We start from the raw sequence: 10,233 nt of genomic DNA, 5'->3' as shown, positions 1-10,233 counted from the left end.
TTCAGAAATTTTGTGCAACTGAGTCTGGGGCATAATAAATTATATTTGTATAATTTTTTTGGGGGGGAAATTATGGATGATTGATAAACGTCCTATTGATTTCCATTTGCTTTTCTCTTGAGTATTAAAAAGATACCTAATTCTAAACTGTGAAAAAAAATTGCATTTTAAGTCTAGAGTGACAAACTCTAGCAAGGGGAGGCTATCTACTTAGCTGATGACAGAACGTTAATACACATCCCTGACACGCGTCACGTGAGGACCCATTAAAATCAGATCTATTAAAGCCAGTGCCTTGAAGGAAGAATGGAATTCAAACTGAAATATTTTTAATGAAAACATTGTGAGAGAAGATCAATATAATTAATTTTTAAAAACATATTCTGAGCATTGATCTTTATGTTTTTAGGTTGAAAGTATTTATTTACGATAGGGGAAAAAAAAAAACCCAGTAATTAGTAGCTGCTTCCTCAGGCAGAGTAAAGCTTATTGTTACAGAGAATGTGTTAAAATCTAATGAAGGAATGTGAAATATAACTCCTTAAAGGGATTAAATGATTCCCATTTCATAGGCTGTATCAAGCAATGCTGGTAGAGAATCTCATGCTATTCTGGGATGAGGATTCATGGCCTCAGATTCTTCTGCTAATTTTAATCTCAAAAGGCTGAGGTTCCTCACGGGGCCTGGAGGGTTGCTTTCTGCCACAAGTACTGTGGAAGACAATTTGTTTCGACAGAAGTGGATTTTATTTTTCTTACGTGGACAGCACATTTAGTAAGAACGGGGAAAGGAAGTGAAAAACCAATGAACGCCATCTCTTTGCTATTCTATTTTTCTGTTTTAAAGTTTTATTTTCTCTCTCTCTCTCTCTCTCTCTCTCTCTCTCTCTCTCTCTCTCTCTCTCTCTCTGTGTATTTTTTGAGATCACTGTGTAGTTCAGGCTGGTTTGAGCTTATTTTGTAGCCCAGGCTAGTCTCAAACTTTCAATGATGCTCTTGCCTCAGCCTGCTGAGTTCTGGGATTAATTACAGGCTTTTGCCACCACATTTGGTCTGTTCCTCTTTTATGAAGGGGGAGTAGGGGACAGATTTTTACCAGGAAGGTAGTGACATAGTGTGATTTATGTATTTATTTCTGTTTTTTGACAGGGTAAAGTGCCAACACTGTCCCCCACTACCACAAATTGTGAAGCCCAGTTTCCCACATTTGGAGACATCACAGGCGCCAGCATCTCTGGAGTGCGATGGATGAGCCTTGCCCTGGGAAAGCCACCTTCGCCATTGTGATGTCTGCCCTGCCAGGCAAGCATGTGAGCGACCTACTCCATCAGAGTTCCCTAAGTAGGGAAAATCAAGCATTTGTGAAAGTGAGTTCCATGCTGGAGTATTCTTGTGAACTTCAGGGGAAGCACAGCCCGGATGTGCTTGGTGACAAGGCTTGGGTGTCTCAACACTGGTTAAGTCCTATTGCCATGTGGGCAAAACCCCTCTGGCTCCCTGGGAAACATAATGTGATGGGTTCAAGACCTCTTGCTCCCAGACTTGAACACCCTTGGAGAGGCCTCATTACTTCTATTTTGGATGTAACCTGCTTATTGTTAAGATTTTTGAAAGCATGAATTCTGGGGCCTTGCTAGGGATGTGAAAGTCTAGCTTTCTCGCAATAGGTTAACTATCTCAACAATAATGTTTCCTGAGACCTTATTGTTTTTGCTCCATTTTCCACATTTGGCTCATTTTCACCTTTAGCTGGTTTTCTTAAAATAAGGAAAACAGTTAGGTATCTGGCTGCAAATTCTCATTAAAGATGGCTGAAAATTCTTTGTTACTTCACCAAATAAGATGTGGACTCTGGGACTAGGATATAGCTCAGTGGCACAGCACCTGCCTGTCAAGCACAAGGTCGTGGGTTTGATTCCCAGTACCTTGTCCAAGATGTGGCCTCTGTCTCAGCAATGAGAGAAAAGTAACTGAGCCAAAGGCAGGATTCCCACAGTCACTGTGATAGACAACAGGAGCAGATGAGCAGAATAATCTGTCCCATGCATGCCTATGGCATCATCTGATTAGCTGCAGTGTACCTGAAAGTGAAAGAGGAAGTCCACAAAACTTTTACTAGATGTATATAATAAAAAAAAATGGAAGGCACGGCAACGATGTGGATGTAAAAGACTCTCCTCCAGGTTGTAAAAGACCCTTTTAAACAATGAAAGGTAAATCAGGAAGGACGGATTGTTGGTTCTTCGAAGGTGCTCCAGTCTTCACCTTCAACTTGGATATCATCTCCTGGCTTCTAGCATAGAATGATTGATCACCTTCTGCCTGGGACTCTTCAGCCTTCTGCAGTAAATTCTTCAGCTTTCCATGTCAGACTCATTGGCCTCCTGTTTTGAACATGCAAGGTCACTCATGCATGAGATCTAGAGGGGAGAGGACCCTTCTGCCTCCAGTCTGCAGATGCCCTTTGCATGCTTCCTCATCCAACTCTGTGTCTGACTATCATAAGCCAATCTTGTAATTTCTTACACCTTTGTGCATCTTGTGCTTTATCTGTTTTTCTAGTAAAACCCTGACTGATACAGACTCTAATCATCTCCCCTTGAATCTGAACTGGTTTTGGGATTTATCATTGTCTGGATCTTCACATATATAAACTTCTGGATTCTGAGGATAAATAACAGGCAATCTTGCAGGTTCTTTCTGTCCATTTTTAATATCTCCCCTTAGGCCCCTGAGTCCATCAAACAGTCACCACTATGCACCGAGCAAGAGAGGGTGCTTAGGCCAGGAGAACAAATGGAGAGGGGAGTGTCCAGATTCTTTCAGCTTTTAGACCTTCCCTCATGGAAGCCCCAGCTATGTAAGTGGCCATTCTGAATCCTTGGACTTTTACTCATACAGATACTGGATCTCTCAGGCTGCAGAAGAGATGAGGAAAATATGGCTCCCTGTATGAAGAAAAGAGATTCAAGTGAAATCATGAGGAAAATGGGAGCTCAGCCCAAGTAGGGTAAAGCAACCTAATTATGAAAAACAAGATAAATCAACAGTAGAAAGACCTCAAGTAGGGACAGCATGGAAGGAAGGTCAGAAATGATATGAAATGAGTAATAATGGCATTATCCAAGATTCAAAAGGAGATAAACTAAAGGTAAACACAAAGAGAATGAAATGAACAAATCAGGAACCAATTTCTCCCAATTTCTTAACCAGTTTCTGTACTCTGCATCTAAGAATCTCAGGGTAGACAATAGCTGAAAGATTGACAAAGAAGTACATTATCTATTGAGCTAACTTAAAAACATACCAAGTGGTGACTACTGTTCATGTTATACTGACCACTTTGACATAAAATGAAGCTGGACATGGGTGCTATTACTTTTGCAATACTGTTTTACTATTATGAAGAATAAATTGGGATTTTTGTCTATAAAGGAGAAAGGAATGCCAACAGCATGTGGCTCACTAAAGTATTTTTCCAAAGAAAGACAAAACCTTCCCAGGGACAGGAAATTTACAATGGAATTATGAAATGAGATCATGACGTAACTCTTAACTCCTATGAAGAAGATGTCCACGGTGTTCCTTATGCCAAGAGACTGAAGAATATTTGAACAAAGAAGAAAGAACATATCTGAGAAGCAGTGAAGGGGCTATGTTCTTTGCTGAGAAGCTAGAAGAGATGAAAGTGCAATAACTCCTGGGTTTCTTGTGGAATTATAAGTATGATCTTGCCATAGAGATCTTTGGCCACCTCTAATTGATCATGGAGTCTCTTGGATTGAAATCATATATTTGAACAGTTTCAAAACAGGTAAGCAGAGACCTCACTAGAACTACTACAATAGAAATACCTCCATTCCTTACTTATTTACCCATTTCTTTTCCAAGTGTGTAACTTTTCTGTTCATTCCACTTACTTGACCCTTATACTATCTCTTAAAACTCTGTATAATCTGCATATATTTGTGCACAATTGTGCATCAGATTCTTACTTCCTAAATTTATCTGTGATTTTCTGCAAACGAAAACCACACTGAATGCTTCTTCTCATTTCTCAAAGTTTCTAGTTCAGGAGGGGACATATGCCATCCATCTGTAATTACTTTATTAAAGTGATTAGACGTGAAGTCTAAACAGGAAGTAGATATTAGTGTCTGCAGACACTGCTGTCAAAGAGAAATCTTTTCCTTGTTTCTTGGAAAATAACTTTGAAAGATAATGGCTTCTGTTTCCCATTCATTTTTGAACATTGAAACAATTTACTTTCAGGCATTTTCCAAATGTAATTTTATGTTTATGTAATATAAAAATAGCCATATAAATAAACAGCCACATATATTTTAATCTTTCCATATGTCTTCCAATAACACATACAAATCAATAAAAGCAGAACATAAAACTTTCTATTACTCATGTGAACAGCATGACAAGGAAATAGCAAATACTATAAATTTCAATTTACATGAAAATGAGGAAATAAACATCTGACACTAATAGAAGCATCTTTAAACCCAACAAAGGAATGGAGATTCAGTGAAGATGGAAAGCCTGGTGCCATTTAAGAACTTTGGTGGACTCTGGGAAGCCTGCAGGACTCTGATAAACTCTGACTTTTTCTAGTCCCCAATGTGCAGCATGGAGTTTCTGCTAGTGCTGGTCCAAACTTTTAAGAACTTAGGAGGACTCTGAGTACCCTGCAGGATGCAGGAGAGCTGCAATTGGTGGGCGCAGTGTGCACAGTTGTGCAGCTTTCTAGGCACCACTTAAGAGCTTTTGTACATTCTAGGTAGCCTGTGAGACTCTATCTGGGTGATTACTGGGAGCTTCAAAATTGCCAAAATGCAGGATAAAAAGGCAATCTTAGTCATCTAGCCCACCCAGAACAAATCCAGGAGACAAACACATATGATAACTTGGAAACCACACACCTGAAATATCTGAAATGTTAGCAACTGAAGTAAAGAAATAAGTCCATCAGGTTATAGAAGAAATAAGAGCAGAAATAATCTCTCATGTCCAAAAAGAAAGGACAACAATCGTGAAAGAATTGCTCAGCACAGCTAAAGAAAACATAGAAGAATAGAGGAGAACAGAAATATGATGGAAACACTGGATGAGCAATACAGGAAAGAATTAGAATACATGAAACAGACTCAAACAGATATCTTAGATATTAAGAACTCCATTGAAATCTGAAAAAATTGCTTCAATGACACTGAAGATAGACTTTCAGACCTTGAAGACAGTGTAGCAGTTAATGAACATGAAATAGAAGATCTCTTAAAACTAATAAGGAACCAGGAAATAGCAATTCAGCAGGTACAAGATGATACAAAGAAAAATAATATAAGAATAATAGGTGTCAATGAAACAGCAGGAGACAACACACATGACATAAAAAGACTATTTGCAGAGGTACTAGCAGAAAATTTTCCAAACATGAGAAAAGTACCTGACACACACATAAGCAAGGCATATAGAACTCCACACAGCCATAATCACAATACATGTACACCTAGGGGCCGGGAATAAGTGCTTCCCTGGCAAGTGTAAGGGCCTGAGTTCAATCCCCGGTTCCACCAAAAAAAAAAAAAAAAAAAAAGAGAAAAAGAAAAAAAAAGAATATAAATCTATACCTAGACATATAATAATCAAAACCTCAGAAATTCAGCAAAAGAAAGAATATTAAGAGCTGCTAGAGAGAACAAATGGATCACCTACAATAGAAATCAGAACCACAGCAGATTTCTCAACACAAACTGCCAAATCAAGAAGAGCTTGGAGTGAAGTATTTTAGGTCCTTAAGGAAAATAACTTTCAACCCAGATTGATATACCCTGCAAAACTATCAAATTAAATGGTGAAATAAGATCCTTCCATGACAAAGAACAATTGAAGAAATTCCTGACCACCAAAACAACCTTACAAAGAGTACTAGAAGATATTCCAGAAAGAGACAGAAGTGATCGCAGCTTCAAGAACAAAAGAAAGAATCGTTTGATAATAACAATAAGCTTGTCTTCTGGATGGTTAACAACCTAAGTTTGCAGACCAAAATTAGAGAAAAAGGAGGGCTACAAGGAAAGTCAACATTTTGGCCCTAGCCTTCTAAGGTCAATTAAGACTCAGGACATATGAGAACTTGTACTGTAACATCATGTACCTTGGTAGTGTCCCACATTTTCTGATCAAGAAGATTATGGGGCCAAAGAGGAAAGTGATCAATGACGTAGAGTGTGCCTAAGGAGAGTCACATGGGGAGAAGACACTCTCTCAGGCTTTCACAGAGAGCACATTGGCCAAGCAATGGCCGTGACTCATCCACATGGCTGCACTGACAAAGGTTCTACAATCTGAGGTACAGAATCTCAGGACAAATCCTGAGGGCATTTCAGTGACCTTCTCAGACCAAAAAGCTACAACTCTTGTTGCATAGGTCCTGTTTTACCTTGGTGTTAACCATCCAGTAGAAAAGTATGAAGACGAAATACAGGAAATAAAGCCATGCTGTTAAGTTGAGCGGTAGGGGACTCAAGTCAATAATTTCTGACATTGCCAGTTAAACAGAAGACCCAATGCTATTATGGGCTACTGGACTCTTTTAGAATATTTTGCTGAGTTTACACACCTATAATATTCAATAACGGAACTTAGAAAAAATGGGGTATACCGATGAATGTCCATTTTGTATCTGTGTATTCAAAGTGGTTAGGATAGATATATAGTTGCATTCTCTAAATGAATAGAATGATTTGTTCTAATGGTGTTTGTAAATAGGATCACAAGTCTGCATCTTGTACAGCAATTAACCACTAAGAAGAATATATGCTGTGTATTATTTGTTGAAACTGTACTTCCGATTTGAGTTGAAACTGTCTCATTGCTATATGTTTATCAATAAAACTTTGGAAAAAAATAAAATAAAAAAGAACAAAAGAAAGGAACCACCAAATACATCAAATAATTAAAAAGAGGGAAAATTACAGAAGCTATAACAGGAAAATAGCATGACAAAGATAAGCCAATACATATCAGCTATAACTATCAATGTAAATGGCCTCAATTCACCAGCCAAAAGAAATAGACTAGCAGAATGGATTAAGAAACAAAATCCAACAGTATGGTGCATACAAAAAACACATTTAACTCAAAAGCAAATTCACAGACTAAAAGTCAGAGGATGGAAAACAATCCTCCACACCACATGATATCAGAAAAAAAGCAGGGGTTGCTATCCTGGTTGCTGACAATATCAACTTCAAAGCAAAAATCATCCAAAGAGATAACAAAGGTCACCACATACTTGTTAAGGGAAAACTGCAAGAGGAAGAGATAACAATAATAAATGAATACACTCCCAGTGTAGGAGTACCCTCCTACATAAGACAAATTTTAACAGACATAAAAAATCAAATGTGCCTAGCGAGTACAAGGCCCAGAGTTTGCTTTGCAATCCCCAAAAAAGAAAATAGTTGAAAAATAAAAAAGAAAATCAAATGAGCAGTAGTATAATAGTAATGGGCGACTTTAACACGTCACCATCACAAAGAGATAGATCAACTAGGCAAAAAATTAGTAAAGACATAACGGAACTAAACCAAACTTGTGAAGAAATTGAATTGGTAGCCCTTTACAGTGTTTCACCTGGCAACAACAGAATACACATTCTTCTCAGCTGTACACAGGACATTCTTCAAAATAGACCATGTACTAGCACAGAGAGCACTCTTAAATAAATGCAAAGGAACTGAATTTATCCCATGCATACTATCTGATCACAGTGCAATAAAACTAGAAATTATTGACAAAAGAAACTACAAAAACACCATAAATGCAAGGAAATTAAATAGTAACCTCCTAAACAACCAGCAAGTCACAATTGAAATTTATAAAATATTTACAATCAACTGAAAGTGCAGAAACAACTTACTAAAACCTGTGGGATATCCTGAAAACTGTTTTTAGAGTTAAATTTGTAGTGGTAAATTTGTGCACTAGGAAAACAGAACAAGCCCAAATAAATGATCTTATGCTGCACCTCAAGCTCCTAGAAAGAGAAGAGCAAGTCAAGCCCAAAACCCGAAGAAGGAAGGAAATTATAAAGATTAGAGCAAAAGTTAATGCACTGGAGATGAAGAAAACAATAAAAGAATAAATGAGTCAAAGAGTTGGTTCTTTGAAAGAATAAACAAAATGGATTAACTCCTAGCCAAGCTAATCAAAAAAGGAAATAAAAAACCCAAAATCAGGGCCCGCCAAATAGCTCAGAAGATTAAAGCACCTGCTTAGGCAGACACAGTGGCTGGGGTTGGATCCCCAGTGTGCCATGCCCAGGGCATACTGAGACAGCAATTGAGACTGGACATGGTGAGGTGCACCTGTAATCCCAGCTCTTGAAAGGCTGAACAAAGGCGGATCACTACAAGTCTGATCTATGTAGTGAGACCCAGTAGTCCCCGTAGACACTTACTAAAATACAAAATACAAAAACAAAAGCAAAAAGCCCCAAAATCATACAAAGGAGAATGAAAAGGATGAAATGACTTCAGACCCTAGAGAAATTCAGAAGATCATCAATACCTACTTCCAAAATCTTTGCTCTCACAGGATGAAAAACAGGAAATGGATAGTTTCCTAGAAATACACAAAATTTCAAAGCTGGGTTAAGAAGATACACAAACTTTGAATAACCCAGTTACAAGAAACAAAATTGAAAATGTAGTAAAAAAAATCTACTAACAAATAAAAGCCAAGATCCAAATGGATTTACGGAAGAATTCTAAAATAAATTTAGAGAAGATTTAATGCCAACTTTTCTCAAACTCTTCAATGGAATTGAAAGGGAACAATTCTCCCAAACTCTTCCTGGAGGCAAGTGTTACTCTGATTCCAAAACCAGAGAAAGATCCAACTAAAAAATAGAACTACAGATCATTCTCTCTAATGAATATAGATGCAAAATATCCCCAGTAAAATACTAGCAAATAGAATTCAGCAAACCATCAAGAAGATTATACATCATGATCAAGTGGGATTCATTCCAGGAATGCAGGGATGGTTCAACATATGCAAGTCCATAAATGCAATATACTACATCAATAAAACCAAGAAGAAAACTACGTGACCATCTCAATAGATGCAGTAAAAGGTTTTTGCCAAGTTTTACCCTTCTTTTTTGTTTAAAAAAACCTACAGAGGATTGTAATTGATGGTCTTATATGGCAACCTGATAAAAGCCATCTATGAGAAGCCAACAGACAACATCATACTAAATGGGCAAAAATTCAAGACCTTCACTTTAAAATCAGGAAGATGCTAATGTAGTTCTAGAACCATTGGCTAGAACAACTGGACAAGAGTGAGAAATAAAAGTAATAAGGACTGGAAAAGAAGAAGTGAAATGATCATTATTTTTAGACGACCTAATACTCTACATAGAGGACCCCAAATACCCCACCAACAAGAAGATACACAAACTTTGAATAACCCAGTTACAAGAAACAAATTATGTGATTCAGCAACATAGCAGGATACAAAATCAACACCCAAAAATCAATAGAATTTTTGTACACAAAGCATGAACACAGTGAGAGAGAAATTAGGGAAACCACACTTCACAATAATGTCCAAAAAATGAAATACTTAGGAATAAATCTTACAAAGGATGTAAAAGATTTATACAGTGAAAATATGGTACTCTGAGCAGAGAAATTGAAGAGGATTTGACAAAATGGAAAATATTCTATGCTCCTGGATAGGAAGAATCAACATTGTGAAAATCACCTTACTTCCAAAATTGCCATACAGATTCAATACAATCCCAATTAAAATACCATTAGTATACCTCACAGAGCTACAGAAAACTTTCCTCAAAATTATTTGGAACCAGAAGAGACCCAGAATATCAAAAGCACTCTGGGGAAACAAAAGAAAGGCAGGAGGTATCACAATCCCTGACCTGAAATTATACTATAAAGCTACCGTAATAAAGTCAGCATGGTACTGGCATAGACACAGACCTGAGGATCAGTGGAACAGATTAGCAGGTGCAGATACAACTGAAAACACACTCAGCCACCTTATCTTTGATAAAGGGGCCAAACAGTCTCACTGGAAGAAAGACAGTCTCTTCATTTAATTTATGCTGGAAAAACTGGCTTTCCACATGCCAAAGGCTAAAACTACACCCGGGTCTATCACCATGCACAAAGCTACAGTCAAAATGTATCA

The 10,233-nt window shown here is 37.6% G+C and overlaps 1 non-coding gene across 1 annotated transcript; it reads right to left on the bottom strand.

Annotated features, from left to right (window-relative positions):
- Positions 1 to 1,146: 1,146 nt before the first annotated feature.
- LOC111818872 lies at positions 1,147 to 1,310 on the bottom strand. The gene has a single exon (XR_002822753.1). It is a non-coding gene; the product is annotated as a U1 spliceosomal RNA (small nuclear RNA).
- Between the last annotated feature and the right edge of the window lie 8,923 nt (positions 1,311 to 10,233).

The sequence above is a fragment of the Octodon degus genome, unplaced genomic scaffold (assembly GCF_000260255.1).
Source record: "Octodon degus isolate 3935 unplaced genomic scaffold, OctDeg1.0 scaffold00105, whole genome shotgun sequence".
Classification (NCBI taxonomy): Eukaryota; Metazoa; Chordata; class Mammalia; order Rodentia; family Octodontidae; genus Octodon; species Octodon degus.
Note: the sequence above shows the minus strand (reverse complement) of the source record. Positions and strands in the feature narration are given on the sequence as shown.